Genomic DNA, 18,783 nt, shown 5'->3' with positions numbered 1-18,783 from the left:
ACAAGAACATAACATGTAGGTGACCCCTGTAGCAGGTTCAATAATATAAATAAAACCATAATCCCTTCGGGTATACACTATTTACATAATATACTGGGACATTGCCAATGCACAATACAATACAATAAGAAGAATAGTATGATAAATATATAAATATATCGGTTACTCACAACCAACACAAATAATCGATAACCGAAAAACCCTACATCACAATCTCATGATAAAACAAAGTACATACTCTTACTCACCTAACTCCCAGTACATAAGTTCCCTACAGTCACACATACTCGCCTTACACACAAGTCTTACGAGTCAGCCACAAAACTAGAAAAGCCATAATCATTCCGCACTCATCTACAGGCTATACACATTATATAACATAGCAATAAAATGCTCGGTACAAACACACAAAACCCTGTTTGCCAGGCCATAGCCGAAAGGTACATCAAGTACTTCAACAAAGAAAGAAGGCAGTAGACTCTGCCTTAAGACATCTATAACACATATAACTTCACCACCACATCCACTCACACAACCACATTTTCCTCAACCACGCATTACACAGATACACACAGTAAACCAGCCGTTGTGCATACCCAACCCCGGAGACAAGCCCGTTCCATCCCCTGAAATTCACTCCCCCCCCCCTTTCACAACGTTAACAATGCTCTCACACTCATATTACGGTACCCTGCTGAAAAAGCCTGGTCCCAGCGACTTCCATATATTTCCCGATTATAACACAACGTTCTATAAATGGTCCCCGCCAACACCCTTTTGCGCACCTCCCAATCCCCATTCCTTCTCATTGCCCAGGATACAAAAACAAAATCCGCAATTATATACGTGATTGCACGTTGCACAGGCGCCTCGACGCCTCCCACGTCCAAACTTAACGCCCTCAATACTAATATCCCGCCTCCTCCCACTGTCCTCAGAACCTTACCCATCCATTCCCTGATACTCCCCAAATTATCACAAAAATACACTACATGAAACGCAGTCTCCTCATCCCCGCACACCCGACACGCGCCCTCCACCATCAACCCTCTTTCCTTAAGTGCAGCACCCGACGGCAGTATACCATGGAGAAAACGGAAAAATACCTCTCGCACATTTGGACGCACGCGCATCAACCGTAATCTTTCCCATATATCCTTCCACGCATACATAGGGTAGATACTCTCAGCCTTCACGACTACCTTCGCCCTTACAACACGCTCTAAAACACCCACTCGAACTTTATTAGGGTCCCGTACATGCAGCAACGCCCGCAACACGTCTTCACACACTTTCATCTCCGACCCTCCCCACCACATTCGCACCTCTTCATGCAAGCCATTCACGCCCCTCCCTGCATGACCCCGCACACGGCGTAACCCCCACTTCAAATAAATGCACTTGACTCTTAACCGTAAATCAATCAACCCCAATCCTCCTCTGTTGACCGGTAAAGTAACCACACTCCTACTCAACCATTCACACCCGGAACCCCAAAGAAAATGGAAAACCCTCTTTAACAGCCTCGTAACATCCGGACCTGCTAACGGATATACCGCAGCCACGTGCCAGACTTTACTGTATAACAACACATTCACAACAATCGCACGCTGATGTACTGTCAAATGAGTTGGTCTCAACCCATCCAATCGCCCCACCACTCGATCCACAACAAGTCCAGAATTAACCATCCTCGCCTCTCTCGCACTACGCATATACACTATTCCACACACTTTTATCCTGTCCACCATATTCCAGCGTACATTCCTTCCCCAACTCTCTCTTCCCACCCAATCTCCTAAGACCAGTAATTTTGATTTTTCCACATTAACTCTTAACCCGGTAACCCCCGCGAAATTATCAATAACATCTCCAACCGCACGTAAACTCCTCTGCGTTCGCACGAGTATTGTCGTGTCATCCACATACCCTATTATTCCCTGCACTCCACTTCCTACTCCCCAATCCACCTCCATACACGCTTCCACCTTTCTATAGAAAGGGTCTGTTAAACAGGCAAACAACAATTGAGACAGGGGACAACCCTGCCTAATACCCCGACCCATGGATACCCACTTCCCCAATTTCCCATTTACTTGTACACACACTCCCACACCTGTATACAATGTCTCTGCCCAACGTACCACCTCCTCCCCAAAACCCTGCCTCCTTAATATATACCACAACACCTCACGTTCTACACTATCATACGCCGCCTGCCAATCTAACGCTAAGACACCCCCCCCCCTGCTCCCCTCCCGACCCTTCCACAAAATTCTTTATAATACTATGCCCGTCATACATCGTCCTCCCAGACACGCCATATTGTCCTCTCGCAACCACTCTATCCACCACACACTTCATCCTATTTCCTAAAATTTTTGCAAAAATCTTATAATCAGCACACAGCAATGATATTATCCTAAAGTCCCGCACCGTGTCCTGTTTCTTACCTTTTGGCACTAAAACCACAACCGCAGTTCCTTGCAACCTGCCCATCCTCCCCTCCCTTTTCATCGTATTCATTAGTTCTACTAAGAAGGACTTCAACACATTCCAATGGCTCACATAAAACTCGCAGGGCAAGCCATCCAGACCTGGAGCCTTACCACGTGCCATCCCCTCCAAAGCCCTCCACACCTCCCCTTCTTCAATATCCCCCCCCAACGCCATGCGATCACTGCTACTTAGCACACAAGATACATTCTCCCCCAACCTCCCGAAAGCCTCCCCATCCACCCCTACACTCAGTAAATTTTTTCCAAACCACCTATCAACGTAATCATTCATTGCCTCCGTTGTTCTTAACTCATGTCCCGCCCTATATCCACCTAAGTCCTCATGTACCACCAGCCTATCAATTTCCATAGCCATACGTCGCTGCCTCTGTCCCCTTAACACACAGGCCGATGGTCGGTCACCCCACACCGCCTCTTCAATTCCACCCTGCACTCTCACCGCATCAAATCTATCATTCTGCAAATCACGAATCCTTCCTTTTAACAACTCTATTTCCTCCATGGGATACTGCCCTGCCTGCCCGCCCCTCTCATAACAACTTTGCAACCTACCCTCGAAATACTGCTGCAACCCGTACGTCATCCAACCCTGGTACTTTCCCCATCGCACATAAAACCGCCGGATCCTCTCCTTAGCTACCCCATCCCACCACCCCAGCAAGTCACCCACATCCCTACCCTCTCCCCACAAATTCTCCCACATTGTCCTAAAATCTAACCCCGCCTCCTCCACCCCAAGAAGTCTCACATTTAACTTCCAATACCCTGGATACCTCTTAGGTAAGCTGGCCCAAGTCAAGTCCGTATAAACAGCTCTATGATCCGTGTAAACAGCTTCCACCGTACGCACACACATCACTCGCACACTTCTCGTCACATATAACCTATCGAGCCTGGCCGCGTATCCCTGTCTATGAAACGTATGCTCAACCATTAGGTCCCCACCTCCAATAACATCCCTTAACCCCACGCCCAGCAAAAGATCCCTTAGGCTAACCAAAAAACACCCTGCCCCCCGTGGCTCCACATCCTTTCTACGTACTATACAATTCCAATCACCGCCCATGATTGTTACCGAGGGAAGAGATCTCAAATAATAAACCAAAACATCACGCACAAATTCATTCTTCACCCGTACATCACGCTCCGCCGGCGCATACACACAAACCACTGCCAGTCGCTCACCTCTCCACCATCCATCTACCCGGAGTACCCTACCCTCCTCCCCTCCCTCACATCTAATTACAACAAACGGGCTTGTCTCCCGAATCAGAATTCCAACCCCACCTTTCAAACGGTCCGAATATGCCACAAACACACGATATCCGTCCACATTCAAATCCCGACCCGCCTTAAAGTTATGCTCCTGCATGAATACAATATCTATGGCATGACGCCTCAGAAACCCCTGGAGCCACAAACGCTTCACATTCATACACAACCCATTTACATTCACAGTCATACACCTGAAACCTTCTTGAAGGGTTTTGCACGCTGCCCTGTAACTCCTTTCATAGACACGTCACCAGCCTTCTTATTTTTCCCACCATGCTCACCACAGTGAGCTCTATTCCCTCCCCGGTCGAACACCTGACCGGACACACCTGTGGCGCCTCCACTCACCACATCAGCCCACGGTTTCTTCCCCGGTCTTTGCGCCGGGGTCAAGACATCATCGGAATCAGAGTGCGTTGCCGCCCTCTTCCGCCGAACACTCTCTGCATCCATGGTCTGGTCTGGGGATGCCTCACAATGCACCTCCGCCGCCACCTCGACCACGGTCACCATTCCCGTAGAAGAGGCACCTGCAGTCAGCTGGCTGTCTCTCCTCTCGTCCTCACTCTCCTCAGGTCCCACCACCGATTGTATATCATCTCCAGCTCTCTTCGTCTCCAAAAACTTTTCCGTCAACTGCTCCAGAGCCACATCCTCTGCTCGTTCTCCTCCACTCAACTTGGTCTCCCCTTCCACCAAAACGGAGACTGTAGATTCTACAGGCATTGATGGGCTCGACCCCACCGTCGGGAACTCTCTCTCCACCTCCTCGCTCCAAGACGAACTATGGCCCTTTACAGGCGTCCCGCTGGCAGGCCCCGCCTTCGGGTCAGGCCCTCGCTCCGTCCTTCTGTCTGCAACCTGTCGTTGCTGCTGCCTCTCACACTGTGCTGCCATATGGTCATAAGCACCACATAGCCTGCAGGTCTTGCGCTGCCCTGCGTAATACACCATCACTTGCGTCCTAAAGTCGTCCAGGATGACAAACGACGGGATGGGATGCCTCAGCGTCATCTTTAGGTTGAACGTACCCTCCGGCCAGCCGGCGTACGCCCCATCCACCCAGGTACCTGCCATTGCCAGATGCACAGTACCATAACGTTCAAAAACGTTCCGTATATCTGCCTCGTCAGCTTCGAAAGGCACGTTGCGTACCTTCACCCAAGTGTAGTGTCGCGACACGTCAATTAAACGAACTCGTATTGCCGAGTTTACGTCCACACAGCCATCTTGATACTGCTCCACCAGGCGCTCATACACTGCCGTCGATCGTAGCTTAACGAATATTCGGTAAGCCCCGTTGAGCGATACTCCATACAAATCTTGATCAGCAATGCCGTATGTGTCGCGAATAATCAAAGGTAGAAGCACCTGTGCGGACTGAGGCGTAATTACACCCCGCACTAAATCAAAGCACACAGTGTTGACGCGCCTTCTGATAGTCTGCGCCATCTTGTGAAAATCAATCTGCGCAGGAAGGCCTCTCAACCAGGAGCGTGTGCGCAGCACAACCTCACGGCAATAAAGCGATGAGGTCAATTAGTAATATAAGTATCCATTGCATCTAAGGATCATTTGCTAAAGTGGTTAATCCATCTCTGCTGGAACAAGCCATTTGCAACTCCATTACCTGCTAAACCCTTAATGGAATGGTTGACGATTTCCTCATTGCCCTGGTGAAGTCCCGCTGCGAGAGACCCACCCAGAGCCACCTGCTTGGTGCTTCTCACTTTGTTTGCTCTTGTTTTATAATTACCGGATTACCTTGTAGGGACCTAGGAAAAAATTTAGGAAGGCAGGTTATTTGTGTGATGGTATTTGTCTTTTTTTCTATTGTGCTTTGTTTTAATGCTTAGTTTTTAATTTTGAGGGTTTTAGTTTTAATGTATATGCTATTTTCTTAACCTCATACGTTCAAGTTCTCTTCGGTTTTCAAACTTCGTTTCTGTATCTACTTTTATCTCTCGCCATCGCCCTCTTCGTTACCATCTCTTGCCCTTCATCGCTTTTTTTTTTATCTCTGTCCTCTTCTTCACTATCGTGTGTGGTTGTGTGAGGTGCTGTTGGATGAGTGTGTCTGCGTGAAGGCTGCGTGAAGGCTGTATGGAAATGAAAGGTTGTAGTGTGACTTTTCTCACCATATTTTAACGCTCTTGTGAACCTCGTCGTCTTTTCTTACTCTTGCGTGTTGCTCTGGCCTCGTTCGTTTCAGCCAGGCAACACACTGTCTTGCCAGTGTGAAGTAAAATGGGAGCCTTTTAAATATTTTGCACTTTGACAGGATTGCTGGTTTTTCTGTCTCGTGAACATGTATTGTGGCAGGTAAATCTCACAAACTTCTATTTACATTCAGTATCTACGTGCCTTTATTTATCTTTATATTACTAATAGTTCATAATCCTGTAATATTTTCTGTTCAATTTATGAGGCTTGGAATGAGACTGGGCCGCAGGAACGATGATCCCCAAATTCCTGACATTAAAAACAGCCTGATTGATCAGGCTGTTAGGGGGTTGAGGATCCCGGGGTTTAATGACAGTTCACATCACTTTCAAGATTGCTTTGTGCGTGTTTGCTTGTGTGCGTGCGCTCCTGACCTTGACATAATGTTTCCCACATTGATGGTAGGGCGGTGTGGTGGTGCATAGAGAAATCCCATAGCCGTCCATCACCTATCCAACGGCAGTAACGTGAAACTCAATCGCATTATAAATTTTTGTTGTTATTTGAGAGTGGTAAGTGATTGCTTCCCTTGTGTTAAGGAAGTGGGAAGACTGGCGAGGGTTCTGGAGGTTGATTCCAACCTAGGAAAAATGAAAAATGTAACGGAAATAAGAGTTGAGTAAATGTATTATAAAAAGATATTAAAATTTTTGTTTGAAGCTGTGATTATTTTTGTGTGCTTGCCTAGCTGTTGACAGAGGTCGCTGCACAGCTCTTGGCGCCATTCAAATTAGGTTGATACGGACTTAATATAATTCAGACTTGGCCTTCGTTGCTATGTCATTCTCAGTGTGTCGCTAACCCCCTCTCATTAGAACACTAGCATAATCATTTCTGGCTAATCTATGTATTTCTCTTCTCACGTCTGTCCATTTTCTCTAGTGTTTCCACTCTCTTGCGCTTCTCTGTTCTGCCTCTGCTTCTGAACCAAGGGCTCCTTTTATTTTTGCTGCTGTTCTTTCCGAGTGTGAAGTTCCTTCTGCCGCCCGAAGTTTTCCAACTAGGTACCTAGCTTCAACATCGCATCTACTGTACTGTATGTGATGTGAATCGTTTAGAAAAGCCAACGAGTTGAAAAATGAGACACTTGTGCAACAATTGGTAATCTTTATTGAGGAAACGTTTCGCCAGCCAGTGTTTTTTTTTAGTTCAATACAGAGAAAAACGGTGGAAGATGAGAAGAATGAGGTAATCAGTCCCTCACTTTGGAGTCGATATGTTCATTCCAGACTGAACACTTCAACTCCAGGCTGAGGGACTGATTACCTCATTCTCCTCATCTTCAACTGTACTGTATGGTCGCTAGCGCTAAGGTGGCTTTTACACTCTAATACACGTTTTGTATCCGTGACAATACTGACAGTTTCCCTAGCCGCCTCTGTCAACTTTAGCCGTCTATATTTCCAGTCCCCCATGTAGGTCCCAGTTCTCCCAATCCTTTTCATTGTGGATGAAATCATCGATACTTAGTTTTTCCTATGCGCGCTCGTAGCTGTTGCTGCTCTGGTGTCAACCATTGCTGTTAGATGGTGTTGCGTGCGTGTGTACACGCTCTTATGTGTTTGTGCTTGTCTTTTCGTGTACATGAGAGATATGTACCCAGATGCAGTAGATAGATATTGGTGTTATAGTATTACTATGTAAAAATCAAGTGATATTAACTACATATTTCCTCACATCTTCCATATTATTAAGAAAGCATACCAATGTCGTGTATACGACCCTGCAATATCTGTGCTGCTATCCCACTCCAGTTGTTCTCTCACTTGTTCTCTTTCCATGTTCTCCCACTCCTGGGGCCATCGCGAAAAATGGTAATTTCTTTATAGTAATAATTCCAACTCTGCTGGAATGAAACCTTTATATCTTAGCTGCTGAATCAACAATTATCAATCCAGACTGAACACTTCAACTCCAGGCTGAGGGACTGATTACCTCATTCTCCTCCTCATCTTCAACTGTACTGTATGGTCGCTAGCGCTAAGGTGGCTTTTACACTCTAATACACGTTTTGTATCCGTGACAATACTGACAGTTTCCCTAGCCGCCTCTGTCAACTTTAGCCGTCTAGGCTGATAAATTTCATTACCTCACGTATGCAATCCATCTTGAGTAATAGAATATAAAAGGGAAACGTAGTTGGCTTTTCTTCCCACCACGTGTCAGTATACAGTAGGGTAGCCGCATATTGCGAGTGCTACCACAATGTAAATAAATATCGTACAGAAATAGATATTCGCACACAGCGGTTGTGTACAAGCTTGTTCAGTTAAAAAAAAAAAAAAACTTCCTCAGGAGCAGATGTTCAGGGGTGTAGCGAGGGATGGGTATCGATTGTGTGGCTGGAGAAGACAATGGCGAGGCTCACTCTGGGGATCAGCCACGTTTGGAAACGGTGTTGGCATGAGCATTACGTGCTGTGCTTAGTTTCCCACAACTGATCCCTTTTTAGGCGAAACATTGTTGAAGTCAGCAATGTTTCTTTTTCAAAATGTACTAAATTTAATTCAGTCTCGTGTGCATCTATTTTATATAAAAGTTAAGTTGCGGTAACACTCGCGGTTTGCGGTTACCGTATTCTCCATGAGAGTTACATGGTGGGAACACTGAATGATTGGGTTAAGAGGGGGATATATTTTGGATTTAGGCTTATCGTGCGTAATATAGGGATGATCAGTAAAGCTTGAAGTTGCAAGTTGCTGTTAAGGTTTTGGGCTGGTTATATGGAGCTGCCACTAGTGCTGCTCAGGCTTCAGAGCGTAACCCATAGCTTGCTACTGTGAGCCCAGTCCCACTCACTATTATTAGTTTGACCCCCCAACCCGCAGACATAGCATGAAATGACTCTCTGAAGGTAGTAACTCAACCAACCCTCCCATCGTTTACTTACACAGGCTCATTGTAAACATTTCTATAATATAAGCTATTTTACCCACAATGAGAGGTAATGAAATTCCAAGCACTTTCGTGATCTCTAAATCATGTATGTATGTTGACGACCCCGTACAGGGCGGGGAAGATACCAGGGCTAGAACAGATAGATATATAATTTACTGCCCGCTGATCCAATAAATTAAATTGCTGGGAACGCCTCAAAGTCCTTAATATGTACTCGATGGAGCTTATTATTATTATTGTAATCATGGGGAGCGCTAAATCCTGGGAGGGGGGGGGGACGTGGAAGGGAACTGGAGCACAGATGCAATTTCCTTGATCAAGAGCCCTTACCAGAGTCAAGGAACCTTCTTTGAGGGGTCGCTGGAGTGTAGGAGAGATACATGGTAATATATACCCGGAAAGTACTGGAGGCCCTGGTTCCAAATTTGCACACTGCCATTAGAGCATGTTGGAGTCAGACATATGAGAGGAAGTGTAAAATAAACCCAGGGAAAAGCAAGGGCGCTGTCATTTATGCAGCACAATCACTGATTTTCACATTAGTTATCGAAAATGAGGAAACGAATCCTTACGACCAGTCACAGGCGTGTATGTTATACACCATTTCCATGACAAGCAAAGCTCTGCAAACGACCCAACTTGCATCGCCTCTCATCACACCACCCATCATTTTATTCGCCGGAGGACGTGTTATGAAAGGGTTAAAGTAGTGGGGCAATTTGTGGTGGTAAGGAAGGGTGAGGGTACGGAGCGAGTGGGCAGGGAGGGAGGAAACACACTTTTATGGGAGGGAAGTTATGGTGAGTGAGTATACCATATAGAAGGGAAACTGTACTAGTAGGGGAGAGAAGTATGGTGTACTACACCACTCTTCTCACCTTACTCTGTTATAAGAGATTCTTAGTCTAGGGACTTAGAGCTATATTCCTCATCCTGATCAACTCATTCAACAGGTAACCTAGCACTTCCCCGTAAATATAATATAACCCGTCTTAAACTAGCAATGAGTCCTTAGCTACTTTGAAGTGCTTTTGAGGGAATATGTATATAATGAATGGTAATGCGTCTGTTGACATTTAGCGATGCTTGGGTGCTTCACGCAGGTAACTCCAAAGAGACTGAGAGAAAGTTGGTGTTATAAACATTCAGCCTTTGAAGGACAATTTGCTAAAGAACTTTGCACATGAAAGATGTTAATAAGATCATTTTGAGAGTGGTTTTGGACTGGATATTATGAGTGTGTGTGCGCAGGGGTCAGGTAAGACACCATCGCACAGTCTAAACCTACATGAATCATGGAGAGGGTTGTTGGGTAGCTCACTGAGAAGTCTAAGGTTGTTATAGGTTATACTTGTGTGACAACAGTACCATGGCATATTGGTACAGGGCATGTCTTCTCCAACTCCATTGCTGATAACTGTTAAGCATAACCTGCTTCTACTAGGACCTTTTCCTTCCCACTCACCTGTGACGTTATCTCCATCTACTACTACTCGCTTCTAGTTCTAATATACAAAGTCACTCTGCTTTATTTGTGTTAAGCGTTTTATTAATGTTTGTAATTTTCATTGTTAATTTTATTTTGTTTATTGGTATGATCGCTGAGTAACCTACATGGCGAAGTGATCAGTAAATATCACATCTGCCTCTACTGTCTCTAGTGTTATAATAGCCGAGACGAAGCCTTTCTACAGTCAGAATACCCAAGTGTTGCCCATGTGTTATACCCATCAACTTGTAAGTATTGTATACCATTATTATATAATATAAACGGCCAGTATTATGACTGTTGCTTAGGAAGATGGAGTACTAACACAAATTTGGGTAATGTCAATCCCTGGTATTTGTTTCACGGAGTTGCAGTAAACTTCTATGGGACGAAATTCGTAAGGCATCTACATACTAAAATGTTGTGCTAATGGGAGATTTCAACTATAGACAGATTGACTGGAGCAATTTGACAGGAAATTTAGAGTCGGGTGACTTTCTTGATACGATCCAGGATTGTTTTTTAAAACAGTTTGTGACAGAGCCAACTAGGGGAAATAACCTCCTTGACTTGGTTCTTGCCAGTAGGGAAACACTAATTAATAATCTTGAGGTTAATGATGAGCTTGGGGAGAGTGATCACAAATCACTCAGTTTTAACATATCATGGAATTCCCCTAATAATGGCAATCAAGTCTCCGTCCCTGACTTTCGCTTGGCTGATTTCATAGGACTGAAAAATTACTTAGGTGGGCTGAACTGGAATGACCTGACTAGGGGTCAGGTAGGTGGTGATGGTTGCCGATATGATGCTTTCCAGGGCATAGTTCTAGCTGCTCAGTCAAATTATGTTCCAAATAGGGAAATCAGATCAAACAAAAATGATCCTAAATGGATGAACAATAGATTAAAATATCTGATTGGTCAAAAGAGAGGCATATATAGGCAAATCAAAAGAGGAGAGGGGCAATTAAGAAATCGATATATTCAGTTAAAGAGAGAAATAAAAAAGGGAATTAGAAAAGCAAATAGAGATTATGAGGTTAAAGTTGCAAGAGAATCGAAGACTAACCCAAAAGGATTCTTTCAGGTATACAGAAGTAAGATCAGGGACAAGATAGGCCCACTCAAAAGTTCCTCGGGTCAGCTCACTGACAGTGATAAGGAAATGTGTAGAATTTTTAACACATACTTCCTCTCAGTTTTTACACAGGAGGATACCAGCGATATTCCAGTAATGATAAATTATGTAGAACAGGACGATAATAAACTGTGCACTATTAGGGTCACAAGTGACATGGTCCTTAGGCAAATAGATAAATTAAAACCTAACAAATCCCCAGGCCCTGATGAACTGTATGCAAGGGTTCTAAAGGAATGTAAAGAGGAGTTTAGCACACCTTTGGCTAATCTTTTCAACATATCACTACAAACTGGCATGGTGCCAGATAAGTGGAAAATGGCAAATGTGATACCTATTTTCAAAACAGGTGACAGGTCCTTAGCTTCGAACTATAGACCAATAAGCCTAACCTCCATAGTGGGAAAATTTATGGAATCAATAATTGCCGAGGCAGTTCGTAGCCACCTTGAAAAGCATAAATTAATCAACGAATCTCAGCATGGTTTTACAAAGGGGCGTTCCTGCCTTACGAATTTATTAACTTTTTTCACTAAGGTATTTGAGGAGGTAGATCATGGTAATGAATATGATATTGTGTATATGGACTTCAGTAAGGCTTTTGACAGGGTCCCACATCAGAGACTATTGAGGAAAATTAAAGCACATGGAATAGGAGGAGAAATTTTTTCCTGGATAGAGGCATGGTTGACAAATAGGCAGCAGAGAGTTTGCATAAATGGGGAGAAATCAGAGTGGGGAAGCGTCACGAGCGGTGTTCCACAGGGGTCAGTGTTGGGCCCCCTGCTGTTCACAATCTACATAAACGACATAGATGAGGGCATAAAGAGCGACATCGGCAAGTTTGCCGATGACACCAAAATAGGCCGTCGAATTCATTCTGACGAGGACATTCGAGCACTCCAGGAAGATTTGAATAGACTGATGCAGTGGTCGGAGAAGTGGCAGATGCAGTTTAATATAGACAAATGCAAAGTTCTAAATGTTGGACAGGACAATAACCATGCCACATATAAACTAAATAATGTAGATCTTAATATTACGGATTGCGAAAAAGATTTAGGAGTTCTGGTTAGCAGTAATCTGAAACCAAGACAACAGTGCATAAGTGTTCGCAATAAAGCTAATAGAATCCTTGGCTTCATATCAAGAAGCATAAATAATAGGAGTCCTCAGGTTGTTCTTCAACTCTATACATCCTTGGTTAGGCCTCATTTAGATTATGCTGCACAGTTTTGGTCACCGTATTACAGAATGGATATAAATTCTCTGGAAAATGTACAAAGGAGGATGACAAAGATGATCCCATGTATCAGAAACCTTCCCTATGAGGATAGACTAAGGGCCCTGAAACTGCACTCTCTAGAAAGACGTAGAATTAGGGGGGATATGATTGAGGTTTATAAGTGGAAGACAGGAATAAATAAAGGGGATGTAAATAGTGTGCTGAAAATATCTAGCCTAGACAGGACTCGCAGCAATGGTTTTAAGTTGGAAAAATTCAGATTCAGGAGGGATATAGGAAAGTACTGGTTTGGTAATAGAGTTGTGGATGAGTGGAACAAACTCCCAAGTACCGTTATAGAGGCCAGAACGTTGTGTAGCTTTAAAAATAGGTTGGATAAATACATGAGTAGATGTGGGTGGGTGTGAGTTGGACCTGATAGCTTGTGCTAACAGGTCGGTTGCCGTGTTCCTCCCTTAAGTCAATGTGACCTGACCTGACTAGGTTGGGTGCATTGGCTTAAGCCGGTAGGGACTTGGACCTGCCTCGCATGGGCCAGTAGGCCTTCTGCAGTGTTCCTTCGTTCTTATGTTCTTCTTATGAGTTTGAGTGGTCGGCATGTGATGCGAATATGCAGAGACCTGGCATTCACTGTCTCCACTGTTTCCTTGTGTACAGCTGCGGAGGAGGGCATCTCAGTGAAGGTACTGCTGACAGTTATGCTGTTTCACAACTGAAATTCTTATTTGTTACGAAATTTGAGATAATTCTTTAAGGACAGCTGTGTACAGGTCTTTGACTTCTAGTTATTTAGGCAGAGGTGCGAGGAACGCAGCTGTAGTTAAAATCCTGACGTTGCCCACGGTGCTTGTTTAGGTAGGGAATGTGGCACACTCAAGGTCACGGAGTAGACCTTCGTTCTGTGCTAGCCACAGGTCTTGACAAGTAGTGCATTACTCTACTGATTTTTTTTGTTTCGTTTTTACCAGTTACGACACTTCACATATCAAACACAGGAAACGTAGAGGGGACTTTCGGGGAGGGGAGCAGATGTAAAGCAGCAGAGATGTAGACACTTGTGAGTCAGTCGTAGTTAGGGAGCAGAGAGAGGCAGGTCGGCTGTTGGTGCTTTCCCATACTTCCGTTATATTATACGTACTACCAGCCTACATGAGTATTCTTACCCCATCCACATTATCAAAAACCCACTTGACAAATGGTGGCAGCGGTGGGATTGAACTCTTGGATAGTCAAGGTCCATCTGGCTAACCTTCCAGTAGGTTGTTTGTTCTGGAATAAAGGTATCAGTGGAGTGTGGTCTGTCAAGACATGAACAGAGTACTGATAAATAATGTCTCGGAAGTGCTTTAAAGACCATACTATTGCTAAAGCTTCTTGCTCAGTTACTGTATAATTACGTTCAGCCTTCATAAGGACTCGGCTAGCAAATGCAACTACGTTGTACTTGCCATCAGTCTTCTGAGCTAGTATGGCACCTATGCCAATTGAACTAGCATCAGTTGTCAGATAGAAGGGCTTAGAAAAATCTGGAAATTTCAAAATTGGAGCAGATGTTAGCTTTTCTTTTAGAGTTTGGAATGCTCTTTCTTGACGGAAGGTCCAAACAAAAGGAGCATCTTTCTTAAGCAACTCAGAGGAGCAGCTATGGAAGAAAAATTGGCAATGAAAGATCTATAAAAACCTGCTAAGCCCACAAAGGATCTTACAGCATCAGCAGTTTTGGGTGTTGGAAAATTTAGTACTGCAGTTACTTTACTTTGGTCAGTCGTAACCCCTCTAGGAGTGACTACGTGACCAAGAAACTTAATTTCTGATCTGAAAAATTGACATTTAGACAGTTTGATCTTTAAATTGGCTTCTTCAAGCTCACCAAGTACTACATCAAGTCTTTTCAAGTGTGTATCCACGTCTTTAGACATGACGATTACATCATCTAAGTACACCATAAGTTCATTACCTATGAGACCTCTAAAGATATTAGTCATGAGCCTTGAGAACACGATAGGGGAGGATCGTAATCCAAACGCCATACGGAGGAAGTGATAATGACCTGTAGGAGTGGAGAATGCAGTTAGCTCTTGACTGTCCTTGTGGAGAGGGACTTGCCAAAACCCTTGTAACAAGTCCAGGGTTGAAAGGACTTTGTTATCTCTGATGTTACGTAAAAGATCACCCAGTACAGGAAGTGGGAAGCGATCTGGGATAGTTTTTGCATTTAACTTCCTAAAGTCAATCACTGGGCGCCAAGTACCATCCTTCTTAAGTACTAGGATCAAGGGTACATTCCAAGGTGAATTGCTAGGTGCAATAACTCCATAATCAAGCATTTGATTGAGCAATTCTTCTGCGACAGCAACTTGTGAATGAGGCATTCTGTACGCAGGTATATAGATAGGTCTAGTACCAGGTTCAAGTGAAATACGATGGGACAATAAGTTCGTTATACCCATCTTCTCACCTGGTAAGCCAATATTTATGCTGACTAACTTTAACAAAACGTCTGCAATGCCTAAGCTTGATCAAAAGTTTGTTGGTCCTTATCGAGTAGTTGAACATATCACTGGCAATAAGTATAAGGTTAGAGAAATTAGTACTGGTCAGTATAAAGAATCGCATTTAGATCATATGAAGTTAGTATGTGATGATAATGATGTTCCAACCCAGACTAATGTGAGAGACTCTGACAATCCTCCTGATCCTGTACTCTCTACCTCTGATACTCAGTCAGACGATCAACCTGAATGTCGTTATTCCCTACGTATCATTTGTAACTACCAATTCAGATTTGCCTCAAATACAGCATGAGTTAGCCAGTGCAACAGAGTTTGATCCTCCCAGAGATGACACCCATTCTGCATATATCAATCTCACCCTAGCAGAGTTGGGGTTAAATGTAAATAACCTGCATAGATGAATAATTACAGTCTCAACTTATCAGTATTCAAGAAATTTTTTTTTTGTGTTCACGTTCTCTCCGAATTCTGAGAGTTAACAGTCTAGATTTGAGTGCACGGAATCTGCCTTTCTGTTAAACACTTCTTTCTTTGTATATATTCCTTCCTCAGAATCCGTAGATCACACGAATACAGATCGATCGATCAATTTTTTTTTATCACTCCTATTGTGTAATCCCAATGTTGAGTCTCATTCGATGAGTTGTGCTATATCATACCTTGTATTGCGTTACAGTTTCATTACAGTTTCAGTTACGTAAGCTTCCATTCCAATATTCTACTTATGTATGTTATAATGTTCAATTGTTGTGTACTTTGACATTGTATAGAATCAGCCCAAGCCGTACACCTGCCGTCTCTAGTTTGTAGTAGCTGTATGTCGGGACAACATACGTTAGCGTCACCGAGCTCTCAGTAGTAGTACCAGTTCCTAGTAACCAGTTACCAGTAACCAGTGTACCAGTAGATGACTCACTACCAACCGTCTGTGTGAATCATTGACTGTATTCATATTGCTGCTGACCATAGCAAGATTTCAAACACCCTTCACCCTGTAGACACTTGTGAGTCAGTCGTAGTTAGGGAGCAGAGAGAGGCAGGTCGGGTGTTGGTGCTTTCCCATACTTCCGTTATATTATACGTACTACCAGCCTACGTGAGTATTCTTACCCCATCCACGTTATCAAAAACCCACTTGACAGAGAGGAAGAGGAGGAGGGGGGATGGTGGGAGGGCAGGAAAAGGAGTTGATGTTAAATTTGTAGAGCTTCCTTCGTGACTATAAACAATCTGATGAAGGGAGGATGCCAAGAATAGTGTTTGATGGGTTGAAGTGCAGTGGCAGCGGTGTTTACAACCATCGAATGACGTCACTTCTCTTGACACATTGCACAACAAGGTGATGACAAGTGCATCGTCCGGCCACTCACTTATCAGCGGAATACATCAGTCAATATCGTTAATTTAGTGAATGCATTCTGGTCCCACCCTTGACTAGAGAGTAGATACATTTTTCGTAACAATAAGAGGAAAATTGTGAGAGAGGAAGTTGTGCAAGTCTAGTGTCGTGACCAATGTAGACCTGTGAAAATTCATATAATCTCTGCCAGAAAAATATATATCAGCGAGTGAAACCATTTTAACTTTTGACTTAATTTTTAATTATGAGTAATTAAATCTGAGGACAAGTGCCACTGTTTTAACAACTTTGTTGGAGATATGAACTGAGAGTGAACGGATTGAAGGAAAATCTTTCTAAGTCTCAAGTAAACAATTGTCTTAGTTTAAAGAACAATTGAAAATCAAGCTGTATCTAAAGATTTTAATATATACACAATTCCACTTTTAAATGTATAGGTACCATATATAAATTTAAGGTGGTCAGTTTTACTTGTTGAACCTATCTCTTTGATTGCCATGGACTGCCTGATATAGTTTTGTCATAAGTTTTAAACCCAGGTATTTAGTCTGCCTATAATGTATCATTAATTCATTTCTCTTCACCAGTAAACTGCTTGTGAGAGTGCGTAGCTTTCATCAGTGCTGCTTCGTACTGATTCCTAACACGCCTTTGCTCATTATCTCTGGTACCAGTCTATTGGCAAACCTCTGAACTTGCCCCAGCTGTTTTATACATGAGGTTAGATGAGAGGTTTAACATTCGTAATACGTATTCAAACATTTCTTTTGTGAATGTGACTTAAGGCAAGAAACCCCTCGACGGGTTTCTTGCGTGTTTAGCTGTCATCAATGTTCTCTGGCTGTCGCGTAGAGTTCTGAAGGTAGTTATGTTCTTTAGCTTTGTATACAGTACTTATGTGAGTGTGTTTGTGTGTGCTTCAGGGGATACATTTGATATCTAGATTTTCTATTACTGGATCCTTTCCTTTGGCCTGGCCCATGGCCGGCGGGCTCCGGGAGTAGAAAGACTCTCGGAAGTTACCAAAAGGAATATCAAAGGTATAAAGGACACCTTGAGTTGATGCCCTCCCAGGGAGTACGTTGTTTCTGGTCTCCCTACCCCACCTGCTTTTCCCTTCTTGCATCAAATCTAATTGTCTCCTGTTCTCCAGTCGCTGTATAATCCCTGCGGCTCTAGCGCTCCCCTAGTAATGTAATTATAATCAATATTAGGGGACAGAGGATGGATCCTCTTCCATGCCTTGCCTTGAATGACCCATACTGATTTAGCACCCACGCAACTACATTATGAACTCTTCAAGACTGCTAATTCTCTTCTCCGTCATTAGTAGTCATACCACTGGCTGCTCCTCCCTTCATGCTGGTGGAGAGCTCTTGAGCCAATAAATTTCAGGTCTGCTCTTTGTGTGTGTGTCCATTTCTGTCTGTATATGTCTGTTTACTTATACCCGTACTCACTTGTTTGTCCTCAACTATTTGTGGTTGCAGGGGTGGAGTCAGCTCCTGGCCCCGCCTCTTGTCTAGTGCGCGTTTGCGTGCATTTTGCCTATGGAGCGACTTACACCCATGAACTCATGGGAGTATCTGCCTGTCAGTTTACAACCTATTCTAGTACTAATGTTAGTTTTCTACTGTGTGGACTCTTCAGGAGTATTTTAATGACAAAGAAAGGTCCTTGACCCTGGGAATTGAAGCTATTTTTCTCTTGGTTCAAACCTAATTATTTCCCTTTTCCGAGGCTTTGTATGACCCCTACCGGTTTAGCGCTCCCCTATTAATATAATGGTAATAGAACCTGAGTACCTGACCCAGAACCCAGGAATTAATTTTTTTTCGGTCTAAACAGCGGGGAGATATTCCTTTTATCAAAATTTGCTGTAACTTAAAGCCTATGACTGGGAATGAATTATTTATAATTTTTTACTTCAAAACTCCGAATTACAAAGCGGGTCTAGTGTTTTATGATTTATACAACTCAGTGTTATAATAAATTTTGAGATTTGTCACTTCGGAGATTCATCTTAAGAAATTTTACTCGCACTAACGGAAATTTACTTTTCCAATCTTGATTCATGTAGCGTTACTTTTACTGTTCTTGTAAAATGCACGTGAAACCAC

The 18,783-nt window shown here is 43.5% G+C and overlaps 1 protein-coding gene across 10 annotated transcripts in view; it reads left to right on the top strand.

The window, feature by feature from the left end:
* Nucleotides 1–18,783, top strand: part of Ack-like (activated Cdc42 kinase-like) — a 276,769-nt gene that overhangs the window by 81,025 nt on the left and 176,961 nt on the right. The gene's annotated exons all lie outside the window — the stretch shown is intronic.

Source organism: Cherax quadricarinatus, chromosome 28 (assembly GCF_038502225.1).
Source record: "Cherax quadricarinatus isolate ZL_2023a chromosome 28, ASM3850222v1, whole genome shotgun sequence".
Taxonomy (NCBI): domain Eukaryota; kingdom Metazoa; phylum Arthropoda; class Malacostraca; order Decapoda; family Parastacidae; genus Cherax; species Cherax quadricarinatus.
Note: the sequence above shows the minus strand (reverse complement) of the source record. Positions and strands in the feature narration are given on the sequence as shown.